This window comes from Mirounga angustirostris, unplaced genomic scaffold, assembly GCF_029215605.1.
Source record: "Mirounga angustirostris isolate CCGP_5_RB_7025 unplaced genomic scaffold, mMirAng1.0.hap1 SCAF_16, whole genome shotgun sequence".
NCBI lineage: Eukaryota > Metazoa > Chordata > Mammalia > Carnivora > Phocidae > Mirounga > Mirounga angustirostris.
The window spans coordinates 19,603,215-19,623,756 of NW_026991724.1; the positions used below are offsets into that span (position 1 = coordinate 19,603,215).

At 47.6% G+C, this 20,542-nt stretch overlaps 1 long non-coding RNA gene across 1 annotated transcript in view; it reads left to right on the top strand.

Annotated features, from left to right (window-relative positions):
* The window catches only part of LOC123854957 (uncharacterized), a 191,364-nt gene that overhangs the window by 156,003 nt on the left and 14,819 nt on the right, over positions 1-20,542 (top strand). The window contains exon 3 of the long non-coding RNA XR_006793430.3: positions 2,941-3,099. This is a non-coding gene — a long non-coding RNA (uncharacterized LOC123854957). The remainder of the gene's footprint in view (positions 1-2,940; positions 3,100-20,542) is intronic.

Genomic DNA, 20,542 nt, shown 5'->3' on the forward strand with positions numbered 1-20,542 from the left:
CTGCATCTCATGCCCCAGAAATGTTTCTTAAGAAGTGTTGTAACCTTTCATGGCTCTGGACTCCTTAGCTATCAAGTAGGATAATAATAGCATCTGATTCAGAGGGTTAGGATGAGAATAAGGTAAGGCATCTGGCACAGTCAGACGCATATCTGACATTCAACAAATACTAGTTATTGTTGACAAGCAAGAGGCAGCAGGTGTGGTTGTTAAGGCAGTTGAGAGAGAAGGGAGAGCAGTTAAGATTTTATTCCATGGGAAGTCTTAGAACGGAGTGTGACCAAGTGCCAGAGTTGGAAGGACATTTAATGGATCCTTTAGTCTCAATCTCCCCATTCTCAAAGAGAGAAAGGAGGCCAGCATGAAGAGGAGGCTTTTTGAAGGTCGCCCACATCCTGATGGTAGGACCGGGACTTGAACTTGAATCTCCTGCTTTTCTGCCTTTGGCCTCTTTCTTCAGAGCCTCCCAGGGAAATACTTCCACTGATTTCCTCCCCTGAAGGGTCATGATGCCTCTGATTTGTTAATGTCATTGTGAGGAATATATAAGGAAATAATGTCCATAAATCTTGCCGAATTCATTCTTGGAAGGGCGAGAAGAATAGTTGGTTTTTGCACTGGTTTAGATACATACCCAGTGTCATGTAACTTAGAGGAGGCGGAAGAGGGGAGGCAGGCTTAATTAAGACGCTGCCTCTCCTGACCTTCAAGTTTATGTTCTCTCCTCTATATCACACTCCTTCAGCCGTTTCTTCGCTGAAATTAAGAACCGTGGCTTGAAATAGAGCCACTGGTTTCACACACTCTTACTTCCTTGCTCCAAGAAGCCCTAGCTTTGTGGTGAACTCATACAGTGTTGGTTGTTAAAAAATGCCAAGGGACAAGAAAATAGAGTCTGAAATGTTTCATCTGGAAAAACAAACTCACACATAGACAAACAAGGGGACAATTAGTTTTTTGTTTGGGCTGAAACCAGTGGGATATTTGTCATGCAAGTGAAAGTCTGTAGAATTTAATAGGATTATTGTAGGGTGAGGAGGTCCATTTAGAGAGGGATAAAGAACAGAGGAGCAAAACATGCCTATACTCATTTTTATGGATACTAAAAAAAAAAAAAAAAAAATCTAACCTGAGAGTACCCATCTGATGGTTGAAATAACACCACTACCACCAGTGGTGATTGTAATGTTAACAAAATAGCATTAGCTCTGTACCAGGTCTTATTTTAAACACTCTGCATTTGTGATCTCATTTAATCCTTGCAGGCGACAAGGCACATGTTGTTATTTCTGCTTTGGTGGCTAAAGATACCGGGGCCAAGGGCAGCTGTATAACTGAAGGGTAGGGGTGGAATTTGAGCTTGATTCCAGGTTTTTCATCCCTAGTTCTGTCTCATAAAATGCCCAGGGAGCACAGATAGGATCCATAAACCCAGTTGATATATAAGGAGTAATGTTGCTGGTGTTGAGCCCTGAGTAGGGCAGAGGTGGCAGTCAAAGCCTGTGGATTAACCCAGGGTCTAAAATCAAACATGTCTATACAACAGGACAGATGGGAACATGGGACATGCCGACCCAACGTAATTCTAATGGAAAGAGGTTCTCTGTTGCCTTTAAGGTTGGAGTAAATGCCTTCTGAATCGTGGCTTCCCTCATCCAGCGTCTGTGGGGGCAAATTTTCTAATTCTTTCCCCTGCCCCAGATGCCCAGTAGGAACTGATCCTCAATACAGTCTTGCTGATCTGTTGGCCAACTGATTGACTGATTAATTGATATATTGCAGCTGTATGGTTTGGGGCTTCCAGCTCTAGCTGGGAATAGATTTTCATCTTCACAGGTTAAAAACAAAAGCTATCAAACCCCTTACAGGAGATGGTGATGAGACACAATCTTATTAAACAGTAACTGACAATTTATCATCTCTCAACAGCTCGAGGCCCAATTTTTTGTGTATTCTTGCCAGGATCTCAGTGTCTTATTCAATATCTAACTTATTTGGAGTTTTATTGAGGGAGGAGCATCTTCTGCAATTCTTGTCTCCTATTTGCAAAGAGTAGTTATGCAACAAAAATTATCGGGAAGAACTTGGTGGCCATCCAGGGTTTAGTCCATGTCAGGGGGCCACATACCTGCTTTCTTGGAACCTCATGCCATGATGATTTTCTCTAGAACCTAACATTTTATGGTCCTATTTTTTTTTTCCTGACCAAACATTCCTTTGTTTCTGTGTTGTCACCTTGATTTTAAAGTTTTTCTCTCTGCCCCCGCTAAGTATAGAAATGTTGCTTAGCAAAACTTACTTATCATTTAATGCATTTCACAAACTAATTAAACCTTGCAGCGGCACACGTAAATTGGACCCTCTGGCCAAGGGAAATTCTCACATCATCTGGCTTAGTCAGGATTTTGCCTTGTTCGGTATTCATCACGAGAGCTGGGTCTCCAGGAAGAGGGCCCCTGGGCACAGAGGTGGGCACACGGGATTGGCTGGGCCCATCCTACTCCCTATTACCTGGCCACAGTGATTGGTTCTGAGAAGGGGCGGGGCCACGGAATTCAAGCGTAGCCTATCAGAATCAACCTTGCGCTTAGTGTGAAGGCTCTGAAGAGGTTTTATTCCCACCAGTTTTCCCAATCTGGGAAGATAAGAACAACAAGCCTGCTGGTGCTCGCCTTTCCAGTCACATGGGGCGAGTGTGCTTAAGCACTAAGAAGGGGAAGGCTGAGTTTATAGATGGAACAGGAGCCATGACTGCGATGAGCTTCCTTAGTTCCTCATTTATGTAACTCAGCGAATTCCTTCTGCCCTCTAAGCTAGTTTCAGTTGTGTTTCTGCAACTTCTGTTCTAGAGTCTTGACCAATATAGGTTGGTTGGTTGTTAAAAAATGCCAAGGGACAAGAAAATAGAGTCTGAAATGTTTCATTTCTCCATTTCTCCAGAGACTCGAGACACACAAATGGTAATTGGAGAAGCAGGTTTGCCTGTCTCAGAAGCAACAGAGTTGGTTTTACCCAGTACCACATCACTGCCCATTCCCTTTTATCATCAAGGCTCAGAGCTGGTTACAAATAATCAGTCATCTCCCTTGCGCTCCCAAGGTGAGTAGGAGACCTTCCTTTGTTTACCCGTGGATTTACTTCAAATGAATACTTGTTTATTTTCTAATGTTTCCTAAGTATGAAATTATTGCACATACATTGTAGAAGTTACAGAGAAGCACAAAGAAGGCAATAAATTTACCCCTACTCTAGCCACCTCACCTTGCCACACCTAAAATGGTGTGCTATTTTCTCTTTACATAGGAAACCTAAATGTTCAGTGAAGTAATTTCCTTGATGAATAAATAAATAAGCCCATAAAATGGACTCAAACCATTATTCCATGGCTTCTAGAAAGTCCAGTGTCCTGGACTTGAGTCCAAGCTCTTCCCTATTACCAGGTCTGTGATTTTGGGCAAGTTACCTAACCTCCTTGAGCCATTTTCTCATATCCACTGGAGTAAATAATCCCCTTCTAGTTGATGGGTTTATGGAAGAACTGAATGGAAAAAAAGAAATCAACAAGTATTTTGTTGAAAACTATGAAATGTGGTGCAAATAACATAAATCATGCCTTATATAAAATATTTTCTTTCTAGTCACAAAAAACTTTTATCAAAAGTTTTTGTGTGAAATCCCAGTCCCCAGAATAGATGAAGAGGGGCTTTGGTTAATGCAGAGCCACCTCCAACCCCAAGTAGCCTATGATGTGCCTTCAGGTAAGCCCCCCTGGCACAGAATGCTATTTAAAGACTCTGGTCTATTATTAGATAATTTCCAAAGTACTTTCATCTGAGAAACTGAAGGAAAAATTGCCAAGGAAACTTTACAGGGCTGGAAATGGAGAGGGGCTAGGCTAATGGCAAAAAACCCCCAAAACTCTTCATATTTCCCCCCTGTAAATACTAAGTTAACTGAGAACTCTGCCCAGTGCCTGTTTTAAGAAGATGCTGCTGATGAGGATTAAGTTCTCATTCTGGAGTTTTCTTGGCCACTGCTGAGTGCAATCAAATTCTTCTCATGACATCCCTCCCCACTTTCTCTAACTGCATAGCTAGAAGGGGTCGGACAAAGCCAACTACTGAGACCACCCATCCTATCCACACAGATGCCCAAAGGCACTCCGTTTGGCTCTGGGACTCATCCAAACATATTTGTAACACTTGTTCTCTGCCAGGTCCTATGCTAGATGCTGAGGATGCAGTGGTGGGCACACCAAGCCATAACTAGCCTGTTCTCTGAGGACTTACTACCTGGGGAGTTAGACATAAGTGATACAGTCCTAAAAATTAGTGTAAAATTTCAATTGTTGTATGTGCTAGATGAACCCAATGCTGGGAGATCAGAGAAAATAGGATGAGGACATGACATTTAAGTTATTATCTGAAATTAACAAGCATCCCCAGCCAAGGGAGAAGGTTGTGCAAAGGCCCTGTGGTGGTTAGGGAATTAGTACTCTCCAAGAACTGAAAGAAGGCCAGTGTGTGTCTGGGTACAAGATAAACCTGGTAAAGGAGGCAGGGACCAGGACAAGCACATTTACGGGGGGCCATGCCAGTGACATTGCTTCTTATCCTAGGAGCCATGGGAAGTCAGAGGCTGTGGTATCTGCTCACAGACTGAGAGATGACAGGAGACCGTCTCAGAGAAGGGGCTATGGAGATAGGCCAAAGTAGACACATTTGGGAATTATTTGGGCAGCTAAATAAAGGCACTTTGGTAGCATGTATGTTAGAGTAGGATGTATTAGTTTCCTATTGTGGCTATAACATACATCACAAGTTTATGGCTTAAAATAAGAGCAATTTATTCTCTTATAGTCCTGGTGGCCAGAAGTCAGAAACGAGGGCTAAAAATCAGTCTTGGGATGCCTGGGTGGCTCAGTCATTAAGCATCTGCCTTTGGCTCAGGTCATGATCCCAGGGTCTTGGGATCGAGCCCCGCATTAGGATCTCTGCTCAGTGGGAAGCCTGCTTCTCCCTCTCCCGCTCCTCCTGCTTGTGTTCCCTTTCTTGCTGTCTCTCTCTCTCTGTCAAATAAATAAATAAAATCTTAAAAAATAAAAAAAAAAATAAAAATCAAAGTCTTGGCAGGGCTGGTTTTTCCTTGAGGCCCCAGGGGAGAATCTGTTCCTCGCCTCTTCCATGTTCTAGAAGCTGCTGGTATTCGTTGGCTTGTGGCTGCATCCTTTCACTCTCTGCTCCCCATTATTTTACTACCTTCTGCATCCCTCTCATAAGGACCCTTGTGATTACATTTAGGGCCCAGCCTGATAATCCAAGATAATCTCTCCACTTTGAGGCTTACGATATTTCAGTTTCCTTAATTTAATCACATCTTCAGTGTCCCTTTTTTTGCTGATAAGGTTCCAGGGAAAAGGACCTGGACATCTTTGGGCGCCATCATTCAAGATATCACATAGGCAAGGAGAAAAAGAGATCATGCATGATGCTTGGGGTTCTGTGCTGCCAGTTGGATAGATGTCTCTGAGATGCATCGGGGTCACAAGATGAACTCGGTTTTGGCCATACTGAGTTGAGGTGCTTTTGAGACATCCAAGAGCAGCCATCCATCGGGCCATTTGGAAATACAGATCTGGAGTCCAGAAGAAAGGTCCGGGCTGGAGATACAAACATGAGAATCACCACAGTGGGGTGCTCAGTAATGCCGTTGGGAGGAATGAGGTTGTCCAGGGAAAGAATGTAAGAACACTTGGGGAACGATGATGTCATGGCGATTTTCAGAGAGGATCCAAAGAGGCAGGAGGAAAACAAATACATTTCTGGCTCAGAAGCCAAGAGGGGGCTGATTTCAAGGAGAAGGGAGTGATCAACTCTGTCCAAAATGCCTGAGAGCTCAAGGAAATAGAGGATTGAAATGTCCATGAAATTCATCCCATGAACTCCTGAGGCAGAGTGATGGGAGCACAAGGTGCGTTAGGTTGGAGCAGGTGGAGGGTGAATGGATGGGAAGAAAACAGAATAAGCAGAGAGAATTCTATATTCATACATATTCTGCTACTATGTATTATATATTCATATTCATCTTTTAGATCACCCTTCAACCATTATTCTTTAGGGGAGCTTTCCCTGACCACTCAACCCTCACTTTTATGAATTCTTGTAGCCCCCATATTCTCTCCCCTTTGGATCCTGATCAAAGGCTATTGAAATATATTTATTTGCATGATTATTTTGTCTGAGGCATCCTCTGCTACTTCCTGTGTAAGTCACTCAAAAGTGGGGTTCTGGGGCAGTTTTTGCTCACCATCATATTCCCAGAACATAATCTGAAGCTGGCATTTCGTAGATCCACAACTGACTTTACTGAATGGGAAGATGATCAAATGAATGTTATAGTGTAAGTTTCAGAAGAGGAAGCATTTTTGATTTCTAGAAAGAGGCTGGCTATAATGAAAAGTGCACAGACATCTAGAACCTTCTGTGTTCTAGTTATGTAGCTTTGGCAAAATCAGATTCGATGACTTCAGAGCCTCTTTTTTCATGTCAGTATAATGGGATGATTTCTCCCATGTAGATATACCATCTTCCGAATTGAGTCTGATATGCATTTTGCTTCCACAGCATCCTGCCTTGTCAAGAGCTGACAATCACACATGCAAAACGAGTGATGTATATGAATTTTTCAAAAGCATTACTTTGGGAAATCAGAAACCAAAATAAATTGAGAGAGAGAGAGAGAGAGAAACACAGAGATACAGAGTACCTGGCATATCCAATGGCTATTAATAAATCTTGCCTCTTGATTGTGCTGGGTTTCATTTTGTCCTTAACATGTTGTGGTGGGGTCCTTATAGCTGTATGAGGAATGATTTCCTAATTAAGGGAGATATCCTGGTGGAAGCTTGCATCTGCTGATGTCGATGAGGGCTCAGTGTGTCTGAGGAGAGGGGTGGGGGCTGGAGGACCTGGTCCTTTTGCACAGGGACCTCACCTCCCCCATTCCTGATGCCGTTCCAGCTGGGCACCTGGCCAAGGAAAGCTAAGCATTTCTCTCCCTGTGCGCACACCTCTGAGATCACATGCAGAGATGGGATGCCTGATGGAAATCTGGAGTAATTCTGGTTTATTAATTTGTGCCCTTGTAATTAAACAGTCATATTAATTAACATTTATGCCTGTGTGTCTTCCTTTTCCATGTTAGACTTGAAGCTCAGAGTAATTATTTATATGATTTCTCAATTTGTTTTGGTTCTGTTTTCCCAAGGTGATACTTTTGCAAGATTCATATATAGCACTTGTTTCGCATGTCTGATTGTCAGCTCTTGATGAGGCAGGATTGCTGTGGGAGCAAAATGTATCAGATGGCGTCTGTGTCCTGGGTGGGAGGTGATTCTGAGCACCCATTCTTTCTGATGAAATTGTAAGGAAATTTGCAGTCTCCATGCACACTGCCGGTGATTCTTGCATTGTTTTGTGGTGTGTGTCTGAGTTTTATTTTGTTCTGCATGTGGAAACATTAGAAAATTCTGTTGGGCAGTTATTCAGCCTTGATTGACACCGTCATCACTATGAGTCATCATTTTGGAGCCTGATTAAAGGTTATTGAAATATATTTATTTGCATGATTATTAGATTATTATTATGAATCTAATCGTATTAGACTAAAGGATATAACCTAGGTAGCATGGGAGGAAATCAAGAGTGTTACGGCTTGGTTTGGGGGCCTCCTTTTTGGCAGATGTCCCCTATTCACAGTTGATGGGGATAATTCCTTCAAAATAATTGATGTCCCCTATTCACAGTTGATGGGGATAATTCCACATTTGTGGCTCATGTCTCAGTAGCTACTGTCACTCAAGGTGAGGCAGACTCCGATCCTTGTCTCTGAAGCATTTATTGTGCCCCTGGGGAGTTAGGTCCAAATGATTAATGGGTCAACACAAGACCCCCCCACCCCCACCCAAACACATCGGAGCAGGCAGCCAATGGAATATAGTGCTGTATTGATGAGATTCCTACCAGATGGTGCAGACGCAGAAGACCCTTAGGGAGTTGGGAGAGGAAAGAGGACGAGAGAGAAGCAAAGGTGGAAGGGAAGAAGGAAGTGAGAATTTAGGGTGTCCCGGTATGGGTGGGATGCTTTGTAGACACATTCTCTTTCTAAAGACAGTGACCATACAGTTTTGGCATCCAGCTCTGTCTCCTGGCCCCATTTTATAGATGTGAATGCAGAGGCTCAGGGAGGACTGAGTGACTCATCCAGGCCCATCCACTAGAAGGTGTCAGCACAGGCATCAAACCCCAGCCTGTGTGGTTCCAGAGCCTGGGTGCCCGCTGCTCCCCCACAAAGCTGCACCCGATGCTAACTGGCACGTGCTTCGGAGAACAGGAGAGGGTTGACCAGCAGTTCACAACTGGCTGCCCAGCCGCTCTCTGCCAAGCTTTCTGCTGGGGGCATGCATGTGCTCGGTGCATCGTGGGGGAAAGCATGGATTTGGAGTCAGAAGGGTGTAGTCGGGAACCTTTAAGATAATAGCAGCAGCAGCTGGTACTGTGAACAGGGGCCACAGATGAGTGCAGGACGGGCTGCTCGTGTACCCTTTGGGGCAGGCGGAACTGCCCAGGACCCTCTCTGAAGCTCCAGGAGACTTAGAGGAGACGAGAAGCGGCCTGCCCCGAAGGGAGTGTGGCATGGCCGTTGATCTGGCTAATATCGACTGAGAAGCCACGATGAGCGCTCATCTCCGGTGCTGGACCCACTGCCCTGCTCCAGAGAACGGCGCTTCTTTCACTGCCATGTGGCGCTGAGCCTCCCGATGAAGATGTATGTGTCACTTACAGAAGTGGTGCCTCTTGACACCCTCTGGCACAAACATTTCGAATTCTAATCGTGGAAATAATTTGGAAGAAGGAGATGAAGGTTATCATTTATTTAGGGGGCTTTATCAACAGAGGCCCTCACTGGCTTTAATAAATGAAATGTGTTGCACAGAATGGGGATCACTGAGGCATGAGATACTGTGTCTGCCCATGAAGGGCTTTGAATAATTTACATTCTGGAAAGATATTTTATGACAGTGCTTATAATCTTCTTATTGGTTCAAAATCAACATTTACAGCAGACGTCTTTGAACTGATGCAGCCGATAAGCTTATCTCTTTATTATGTGACACGAATCAAGCCTGCTCAGGAGAGGGAGTTTTCATCAGAATTGATTCCTCTTTGGATCTCAATATTTTATTCTCCAAAAACAGCCAATAAATAATGGAGGTCAGCTATTAATATTTCATTTTAATTAATATATTAGTAGAGAGAACTCTTTTAATTTGAAGGGGCACAGGAAGGAGGCTTTGGGGTTTTATGAAGGTGATTTATCTCGAGGCTCCATTTCCAGTTAAACCCACCCCGCCCCAGAGAGCTGCCTGCTCTTACTGGTCTCAGCCTTCCAGCACATTCGACAGGGCTGAGGTTCTTCCAGGTGATTGCTTGAGCCTGATCAGTCCAGACAAGGAATCCTGGGGTACCAGGTCCCTGGCGAAAGATTTAAGAGGATATTTTGCTCCCACGGTTCTGCAGTGTTTAGAGCCTGCGGAGCAAAGGGCATGGAAGGAAATGGATGATGGCCCCTAGAAGTCCAAAAGGCTGTCTATCTGGGCATGTACCTCTGGCACTCCCAGGGTGCTGGTGGCTAGTACAGTTCTGAAGGCAGTGCCTGGGGGCAGGAGAAGGGACCCAAGCGTTGGAGTCCCGCACCAGCACTCAAACAGAACTCTGTGTTTCAGCGGGAAAATGAATCCACTGCTCTGAGCCTCCCCTTCCTCACCTATGGACTGGGATGGTGGCCGTTCCCCTTCCAAGGTTACCCAGGGAGTTAAATATGGTAATTTATGCAAATGATGCCTTGTCATCCTAAGTGGAGATTGCTCTTAATATTCTAAACTGAGAGGCCTCTGTGCCCAGAGGAGGAATCATTCCACCAGAACACAAGCATGTGCCGTAGAAACTGGAAGCTGAAACATCTCCTGGACATTTTGGGTTCTTTGTACTGCTAAACCACAAGCAAAGAAGGGGGTCACCAAACCGACCTGAGGAAAATGATCCCAATTGCCACTGCTCCCCTGCAGGGGGTGCACAGGGAGGATTATATGTGAAACCCGGAGGCTTCACAGGGACACCTTTTAATGCTCCCTTTCTCAAAGTCCTGGCTGATCCAACCATGGCAAGGCAATAAAAACAAGGCTACCAGGACACAGACCTCAAAGGAATGAGGCTCGTGGTTCACACCCAAGGGCCAGAGACCTTCCTGGCAGAGGGTGGGGGGATGCAGAATGGGCAGTGGAAGAAGGAACTAGGATCACAAACTGGCACTTGGGGATCAGAGGGCTTGGTTGAGAGGACAAAGACATTGATGTGAGCCCATGTGATGCTGCAGCTGATGAGATAACATGTGTCCCAGGGATAGTGGACTGGGACTTCTCCCCTGGACAGTGGTAGATGTCGCTGGCTTTTTGTCTTGGGAGGTTGATCTTTATGAAACATCATTTGGCTCTCTTGCCCTCTGGCTTACTATTGGTTTGGGTCAATGGTGAGTATCCCAAGGGGATTGGAGGGGAGGGAGGGTGTGGGGAGAGGGAGCGCCCTTCCGTGGGTGCTCAGGGACCAGATGCATCTGTGTGTAAGTGGATGTGGGCCCAGGGCATGGATGAGGGTTACAAAAGAGACAGGTCTGTTTGCAGATGTATTTGAATCTATGCAGAGATTTCAATTTGGAGGACATTCAGAAACATAGCTGTTTTGGGGGTGGGGGAATGAGATTGGGAAAGTCCTCCCAAACCAAGGTCAGCCTACAAGAAAAGGTGGGTCAAGGAAGTGCTTGGCAAAGGCTGATCTGAGGAAGGGAAATTGTCTGGACTGGAGGTGGGAGGCCAGGGAGGAGGCCAGTGGAGGGAAAGAAATGGGTGCTATGCCGTGTGCCCCCATGGGATCATCCGGGGGCGTGGGCCTCTACCCCCTTGGGCCTCCCTATGAGATCAGGGGCTGTGTAGGCTTGAAGCCCCCTGCACTTGTCTAGGGGTTTTCTGGTGTCGCTTGGCCCCTCCTGAGCTGATCCGTAATTCAGCTGCACGCTGGGCTTTTGAGGTGAACGCTGTCTACAGATTTATATGAGGGATCTGGGAACAGTAGTATAAATTAAGAATTGATGCTACAGAATCACACGTAATCCCACTGTCCCAAGCTGATGGACTTACAGGTCTTTTTGCTTATTCACCCAGCAAGCGTAGGCTTTTCACCTATCTGTGCGGGTCCTGGGACAGGACAGGAGGAGGGCTGGGGCCAGAGACTGAAACAGGCTGCACTTGAGGAGGTGTTTGCCTCATGTAATTAAGGAGAGTGGTGCGCTGAGAGCTCTTTCCCCACTTCCCAATCAAAAACATTACATTAGTCATACTGCCTTTGAAACTCTCCAACAGCCCATGGATCGCTGGCTCCAGAATGTGTGTTGATTAGAGCTGGAGAGCACATTCCTGCCCCAGCCTGTTGACCCTGACTCTTAGAAGGACAGGCAGCTCTGTTTGCTGTGCACATCCCGAGTCAGAATGTGGGCCAAGATAGGAACGGCCAGAGGGCATGGCTCTCAGGCACAATGCCCGGACCAACCACCTGAAACACCAATGCAGGATAAATGCCATTCTGGTCTCTCCCGTTTTTATTGAGCATCTGTTCTAGGCCTGGGCCTGCTATGCCTGGGGATTTAGATGGAGAAGACAGGCTTTGAGAAGCTCCAGTCAAGCTGGGGAGAAGAGGAGGGAATCAGAGCAGTGAAGTTCCGTGTGAAACCATCCTACCACCAAAGGGTGGGAGAGACCACGTGGCATGGGGACAATGGACTGGGGGGCTCAGACAATGTCTCTTTGTTCCCCACTGTGTCCTCAGAGCCTCTCGTTGTGCTGGGCTAAATAGATTCACCAGGTATTTATGGAATGGATGAATGAGTTAATGGATGAATGAAGGCAGGAGAGGGGTCTGGAGAGGCTTCTGCAGGGGCTGATGTATGCACTGTGTCTTGAAGTTCATGCAACCTTGGCCGGGGTTGTGGGGAGGGAGGGTGATGGTTCCAGAGAGAGGGGGCAGCATAGGGAGGGGGAGTGTGACACATTTGACAGAGAGCACCAACCTTCAGTTTTAGGTTGTCACCTTTGGGGCCTGATTCAATCCGATTTGGAACCCATGTGGAGCTGTGTGTGTTTCTGAAAAGCTGTTGACTGCCTTTAAGGGAGATGCTGTTTGAGATCTACCAAGCCCCTGGAATTTCTCACCGATGTGACAATTATGGTGACTAACCTGTTATTTCAGAAGCTTGGCGCACCTGGTGTGGGAGGAAGTGGGTTGACAAGTTAGCTGAGGCATATTCAGGTCACTTGGCTCTTTTTAGCAACACTAAGAATGGGGTTCAGATGCAAGAGGGCCTTTACTCTCCTAACCGGCTGGTGGTTGGCCTGGGTTCCATCTACCACCCACAGGGTAACATGGGACAAGTCACCAGACTTCTCCGTGTCAGCTTCATCAGCTCCAAAGTGGAACAAAATCATTCACCTGCTTTACCAGGAGAATCCTGTCCAATGGTGTTTCCAGGAAGGACCCCTAATCCAGGGAGGGTGAGCTCAGACCTCCAGGAGGCTGATGGTATCATCCACAAAATGGTTTTGAAATCTGTTTTTTTACCTAAAAAAAATCCCTTGGTTTTGTATTCCACTCTGCAATATAATTCTGTTTGCTTTATTTTTGCATAGTTTAAGTGAGTTATAATTAGCAGAGCTGGGACTAACTTGAGAAGAGTGAGGTACTTGCTTTGGACCCCAAATTTAAGAAGACACCAGAAAAACTTCAGTCGTCAAGGTAAATAACATTTAAAAAAAATATTTATTTTATTTTAGAGAGAGGGCACCAGCGAGCCAGGGGGAGGAGTAGAGGGAGAGAGAATCCCAAGCAGACTCCCCTCTGAGTCCTGCGCGTGGAGCCTGACTCAGGACTCGATCCCACAACCCTGAGATCATGACCTGAGCTGAAACCAAGATTGCAAAACTGATGACCCCTTTTGGTAAATAAAGTTTTAGCAGAAGCAGCTGCAGGATTAGGATGAGGCAAGCAAGGCAGGGTTATCCAAATGCAGAATTGGGGTCTACCTTTACCTGAAATCGTGATATTTTGTTTGCGATGGGTCTTCTGGCATTAATTTTGAGTTAAAAGACATTGCATTAAAATATTAGTTCAATACCTTGATTGCTGAGTGTTTTGGTGCCCTCTTAAATTTTGCCCCCCAACTCAAGTGCCTCACTTGCCTTACCTTAGTCCTAGCTCTGAGTGTGCTTAACCTTCTTGACTCCCCTCCCCTGAAACTCAAAAGAGAAGAGACCCTCCAAGAAGATGCAGCATGTTATTCCTCTGGCTTCATGAAACCCTGGAGCACATTTCTGCATGCTCGTATGGGTCTGGGCACCTTCACTGAAGAAGCCCTGAGATACATGAGGGTATCTATACAAGGCCGGGTGCACAGGGGCTCTCAGAGGGCAGTGGGCTGGGCTGGTCTTCCTCCTGTTACAGATTCACCTGTGGCTTAAGCAATCTGGGCTCCGCTTCCCCATCAGCAAGGTGAGGGGCTGGGGACAGATGATCTTTATTTAGGCTCAATAGTCTGTGGGTCTCTGAAGGCACAGTGGCGGATAGAGACCGTAGGAGGTGCTTTTCCAAGCCAGCCCTTCCCGTGAGTCATGGACTGAGAAAAGGTCAGTGTGAAAAATCATTGGTGTTTAAAACCGTAAGTGCTGAAGTGATGCTCCCTGGGTGTGAATGAGGGAGGAAATTATTCCTAGAACTCGAGAGAACCTCCGGCTTATGCTGGGTGGTGAGGGAAGTGTGGAGGGCCGAGGGAGCCCGTGTCCGCTCTGGCCTGGGGGGCCAGTTGTGGGCGTGCAGTGAGGTCTGACAGTGAGGTGCAGGCTAGCTGGTGGGTGGAAAGTCTGCTCGGAGATCCACTTTCAGCTGATCTGGGGAGGTTTCTGGGACAAGATGGGACTTGGAGAATGTGCTTTAAGTGGTGGTGAACATTATGAACCCAAAGAGGAGCCGGGGCCGTCCCGGTCCCAGGAGTAGACAGACGGTGCTCTCAAGGGAACGGAGTTCAGTAAACAGAGTCCTTATAACAGCTCAGGGGGATTAAGGGGAAATCAGCAAGGGGTCGGGAAGAACCCTGAGGCTAGAACCACCGGGGAGCCGTTACCTACCACCCCAGACCTGAAGGGGAAGGGGAAGGGGAAGGGTAGGGCAGGAGAGGGTTTGTCGGAAACTAGAGGGAGCTGTTGCTGTAGAGGGGACTAGGACAGGAGCTCCGGCTTTCAGGACCAAAGTGCAGCCATGCACAAATGCACCTGCAAGGATGAGCCGGGGCTCCACACCCTTACCCTGCCCTCCTTCCATTGTCTGGTCTCTGGTTGGTGCCTTCTGCTGGGTGGACCTGAGAGTCGTGTTCACACAGGCCAGCATCCCAGGGCCCAGAGCAGGGAGGAAAGAAGGGCCAGAGGGCGAATGAGAAGAGTTAGCTCCCTGGGTAAGATGGGTGCAGGAATGCAGTGGAACCGTGTCTGTGCACGTGCTCGTGTGGGTAAGGAACGGGGACAAGCCTCCATTCACTGAGCTTCCACATACCTGCTCACCTACTCCTTGGGACACCCGGCACGGTAGCCATTATTACCTCTACGTTTCAGGAGAGGAAACTGAGGCTGAAGAGATTGACCGCTGGGCAGCTGGATGGAATCAGTCTTGGTGGCCAGTTGCAGAGTCTGTCGGTGTTTCCAGTGAGGAGAGGGCTCTGACCCTCCCCTGGAGCCCCTACAGGATGATTCTGCCTCAGTGCTGTGGTTTCAGTGCCCTGGGTAGGAAGAAGCAGCTCACTTCCCGCAAGCCAGCCAGGTGCCAGGTCTGGCTGGGTGCTGAGGCTTCACGGGGGATGGAGGTATCCCAACACCACCTCCTCCTCCTCCTCTGCCTTCTCATCACGAGCACCATGGATCCAGCTCTTGTTAGGTTTCGGGCTTTGCGTTAAGTTCTACATGTCAATCAATGCATTTAATCCTTGCCACATAGCAGGACTGGGTGTTATCACTGCCATTGTCCTCGGAGGGACGTGGGCACGGAGGGACTTGCTCCGCAGACATAGGAGAAGGGGTGAGTGCGGTCTCGGGTAGGTAGGGGCAGTGCTAGTCCCAGCTGCACGCAGCCCTTCCTGCATGTGGTGGGTCTTTGGTCATATGTCTTTAAGCCTCAGCTCCCACCTGTTAGAAACCCTCCCCCCATAGCCTGTTTGGGGGTAAATGAGATGGTCCCCAGGAAGCCTCTAGCCTAGTACATGGCCTATGCAGCCCTGGCCCAACATTAGCTGTTGTATCATTGTTGCTTGAATTACCTTGTCACGCCCTCTTTTTGTCCTTTTTCTTACTCTTCCTGTCCCTGTCTTCTCCTTACCCTTGACCAGCCCAAGGGCCTCCGTCATTGGCTTGGGAGTTCCCCCAAGCACAAGTATCTGGAAAAGACTCCCTGCTCACATTTGTCCTGAGCAGCCCACACTGGGCTCAGAATGAGATCCCAGGAGATGGATGGAGAAATGTGGGTGCACTTTATGTCAAGCGGTGGCCTCCCTCCTTCCCTCTCTCCCTCTGTCTCCCTCCACCTCTCATCCCTTCCCAATAGGCGTTATACAGGGGCTTGGGAAAACAACGACATATCATCAGATATTTTCACAGATCATTGAGTCCTTCCCCAGTGGGTTGAGGACCCGCTTCTCTGGTTGTACAGATGTGCAACCTGCATCTCAGATACTGAATGTGACCAGGTCCTTCGGCTCATCAGAGGGGAGTGAGGACAGGCAGCCTGTCTGTCTGACCCTGAAACTCCACTTCCTCCTTCTCACCAGATTGGGAAATTCACCTGCTTTCCTGTTGGTTCTTTCTGAGGGGGCCCCCACTGCTCTCCCCTCCATCCCTTGGAGCTATCTTGGGGCTTCTGCCTGAGGCCGAGCAGGCAGGACCTTGTCCCTTCAGGGAGGCTGGTCTTTGGAAAGGGGCCCATAAAGGCTGAAGGAGGCTGAGTCTTGCTGGGGAAGTGGGGAACGCCATGAATGGAGAGGACAAGTGAAGCAGGCAGGACCCCGAGGATGAAGGGAGAGCCCAGAGAGCCAGCGGAAGATGATGGAGGCTGTGCGGGATGTCCTGATGGGCTCAGGGCGGGAGGGGAGAGGAGCTGGGGTGTCTACCTGCCCTTGGGGAGCCTGCAGTCGGCTGGCCAGAGAAGGCCTGGAAGAACTGGGGCACATAGCAGTGCATAATAAAGCTCTCAACCCTACAGAGAAGACATTTTTATTAGCTTGTGCATGTACAGATGTAGCAATTTTTAGAACAGGAGAATAGTGATATATGCCCTGGAGCTGCCGCGGCTCCTGCGGTCCTCCTGAGCGGTAGCTTCTGGATCTCAGGCTCTGAGCCAAAGGAGGGACTCTTACCCCATCGCTGCACACTGGGGCCTGGAGCCCCGGGGAACACGCCACTGGCCTCCACAGCTACAACTGGGTGGTTCTCACGTTCTAGCACCCGAGACTCACCTGGAGTGCCTGTGAAAACAAAACAACACCTCCACTGCTTTCTCTTTTTCTTTTTCTTTTTTTCCCCAGTAAATCTGAAAGGGGACCCAAATAGTCACACTGCAGCAGGTATGCAGGTGATGCTGAAGCTGTTCTTCTGGGGAACCACATGTTGAGAACAACTGCTATAGGATTTATCCCCCTCTCGTATCCATAGTTAAGAATCACCCGAGATGTCTTGAGAACATACTGAAGCCAGAGCCTTGTCCTGGGCCAAATGGAGTGTGGTGCCAGACAGCAGTACATGTTCAAAGCTCCAGCTCATTATTCCCAATCATCGATAACCTGATTGTGATTTTGGTGCCAAAATTGATAATTATCGTCTTAGACTCTAGGGTGTGTGTTGAGGGGAGAGCCTGACCAAATAAACCCACAAAAGAGGTATAGATCTCCCAGTCCTTCTGTTTGATTTGTTGAGTCAGCCAACAAATACTTAGGAACCTGCACTGCATGCCAGGAATTAGCTGAGCAGGGGAGATGAAAATCCCAATCAACTGTGGTGGTCAACAGACAACAGAGGTCTACCGTGGTCAACTGGGGGCCATTTACAGGTGCAGGATATCCACTGGAAGTTGAGTTCAATGTCTAATATGCATGTGTAGATTATCACATAATGTGATTCCATCCATTCTTAACTCACTTTTCTTTCTGCTGGTTGCATAATGTGCACAGGTGCACAGGGTCTTTCTGGGTCTCGATAACCAGTGGTATGGAACTGGGTCTGCAGGCAGGGTGTTGGCCGGGAAGGCTGATGAGGTCAACGGTTGTCCTTCAAGCTGGGAGAACCTACCTCTTCTCCAGGACAAAGATGAAACTCATTAACCGCCATAGCCCCCACTCTCCATGCTTTGACAAGGGTTTCCAGAAAGGAAGAGAGGGCAGTTTGGGATGTGTCATACATGGAAATTCAGACAGGTCAGATCACTGTTGCTTTTGACTTTTCCTGGAGGACGTAGCATTTGGACTTTTTCAATATGAGTCCGAAATCACTAGCTTAAGTTTTCACATGGCTCAAATGCAGTGTCTAATGTGCATGTAGTTTGGAAACCACAACTCCTGGTCTTCAGTATTCATGATTTTTATTTCTTTAAAGATTTATTTTTATTTGAGAGAGAGAGAACATGAGCATGTAGGAGTTGCGGGAGGGGCAGAGGGAGAGGAAGAGAGGATCTCAAGCAGACTCCGAGGAGCAAGGAGCCCGAGGCAGGACTCATGACCCATGAGATCTTAATCTGAGCCAAAATCATGAGTTGGATGCTTAACTGACTGAGCCACCCAGGTGCCCCTGTGATTTTTATTATTGTTACTGGTAAAAAGACAATCTAATCTTAGCTGAACAATTAAATCCACTCAGTGTGTAGATGCAACAAAAGTCATGGGTGGCTCAGGTAATCCAGTGATTCTTCCACAGGACCACCTGGAGGACTGAATGCAAGTAAACACTTGGTGTACTTTCTGGTGTGAAAGAGCGTCTCATAGAAGCCAGCGGCAGTTTCTCCCCACCCTCAACACAGTGATGAACCTTACTTACTGCCTATCCCTGAGAAATCAGCCGTGTCGATAAAAAATTTTGCTTTCTTGAGAGGAAACCTTAGCAAATCTAGAGCCAGGTGAGGTGATGTGAGCCTGGGGGAAGCACAAAGGCTGTATCAAGGTGTGTGCATGCACATGCATGACCTTAGGTTCTCTCATTGCTCTCAGACGGTGGAGGAACTCAGCTGTCTGTCACTTGGCATATGGTTCCTGTAGATGAATCACTCGAAACAAACATGTTGGTTTTCAGAGTTTCCTTGGGTACAGATTTCTCTACCCAAACAGCACTATGAATACAGACTAATTACAAGCAAACTCTAAATGCGCGTGATTATGTGGTGGCTGATTTATAGCGTTTTTCTTTACCCCTTCCTCTGTCTGTGGCTGGGGAATGAAAGAGCCACGCTTTGTCTGTTAATCTTCCGTGGGTGGGGGGCTGGGATTCCTGTTAGCTGGGTGCAGCTTTCCAGAGGTTCTCCCTAGTCCCTGAGAGCATGCTTAGCACCCAAGCTGGAGGGAGAAGACAGAGTCCCTTCTTCCTCTGGTGTTTCTTAGCAGTAAAGGTAACTATGACAAGACCTTGAGTTGTTCAAATGTATGTGTATGTGTGTGTTTAAAAATGGCAAGACCCAAGCATTGGAAGAACTGGCTTTCAAGTCCTTGCTCTGTCTTGTTCTGCTGTGTGACCTCAGGCAGTTCCCTTCTCTCTGGGTCTCAAATGACAGGATTGGATAAATTGACTTTAACATGCAATGGGCAATGAATGGGTCTATATTTGCTTTGAACCCCAGGGATTGACTCAGCCGGTAGCAGAGATGGAAACAGAGGGGAGCGAAAAGCTTACGTCATCATGTGATTTGCCTTTCTGAAGGTTGGGAAGAGGAGACTTGCCCCCCGCCCCCCAGTATATATGGAACTAGCCTTATCATTGGGGACACAATGTCTTGAATTCATATCCCAGCTCTGCCACTTAAGCATCAAGGTTGTTTTTCCTAAGTTTTAGTTTTCTTATCTGTAAGATGAGAAAGACACGTCCACTGAGTAGTGTCCCTGTGGGGATCAAAGGGGAACAGTTTTCTCCAGCAGTCTAGTCTGTGACCTCCTTGAGGGCTGGACGGAGTAACCCCCCCCCCGCCGTGAAAAATCTGTCTTTGTTCCTCAGTATTCAGCACAGTGCTCGGCACACAAAGACCACTTATGAATCATTGAATAAAGAATCATTGGATAATTCTGGGGAAGAGGGTCTCCCCATGCCTGGTGTGCGGAGCACACTCACCGAGTGTTACTTTGCCAAGGTAAAGTGAGCAGTTAATGGTGGAGCTGGGACTATGCTCACATTTCATTGAAACATGCATACCTGTAGCGCGTGCTCATTTTCAAAGCCAGACTGTGCCCTTTCAGTTCTGAAATGAAGGCAGAGGGCTTTTGGCGGCTTCTATATGCTTTTAAGTTAATTTCTTTAGGTGGAGTTCTTTCACTTTGGTTTTTTTTTTTTTTTTAAACAATACTCCAAGAAATGTCTCCATTGGTTTTATTTCCTGCCAGCCACTCTGAGTTCAGCATACCTGGGCGTGAAGGCTGGGTCAACAGCAGGCTGGGGAAAGCTCATGGACCCTCTGACTCCCCCACTGCCATGGGGCTGGTGACAGGGGCCCCGGGCTGCGATGGAGACCAGAAGGACTACAGAGCAGATGTAATACCCCCATCTCTCCTGGCCGATGGCTCCCTCCTGCCAGGCTGGTGGGTGTGGGCTAGCCCGGGGATGCAACAACCAGGTACGGAAGGATTCGAAGATGAAACACCCTTCCCCTGTGCTGTCCTCACTGAGAGGGCCACTTCCCCCCTTGTGATTTAGCGAGCTACTGTCCTGTTCCCCTTACTGCACCTCGAGGACAGTGAGTTGGAGCCCTGCCTCCTCATCTGGACACTGATGGCCGTTGCTTACCTTCCAGGCACTGTGCTGGCTGCTTATGTAACTTTGTAACAACCTTGCTAAGTAGCTATGGTGTGCATCTCCGAGAGGAAGAACCTAAATTCCAGGGAATGTAAGTCCCTTGCTCAAGGACTCGTGGCTGCTGCCCAAAGCCAGGATTTGGGGGGTTTCTGAGTCCATGTTTTCCAGGACCCCATGTTGGTTGTCTCCTTCACGTACCTGCAGTATGTTACCTTCAGCATTCTTGTGAGGATCAAGAGGACTCCCTGTGCCCTGCATGCCTGATGATGGCCTTCTGTTCTCCAGTGACATGCCTGCTGTCCCCACCCCCTTCTCTCTTAGATGACTGGGTAACTGCCATCCTTGAGTCTGCCATTGGGGTCT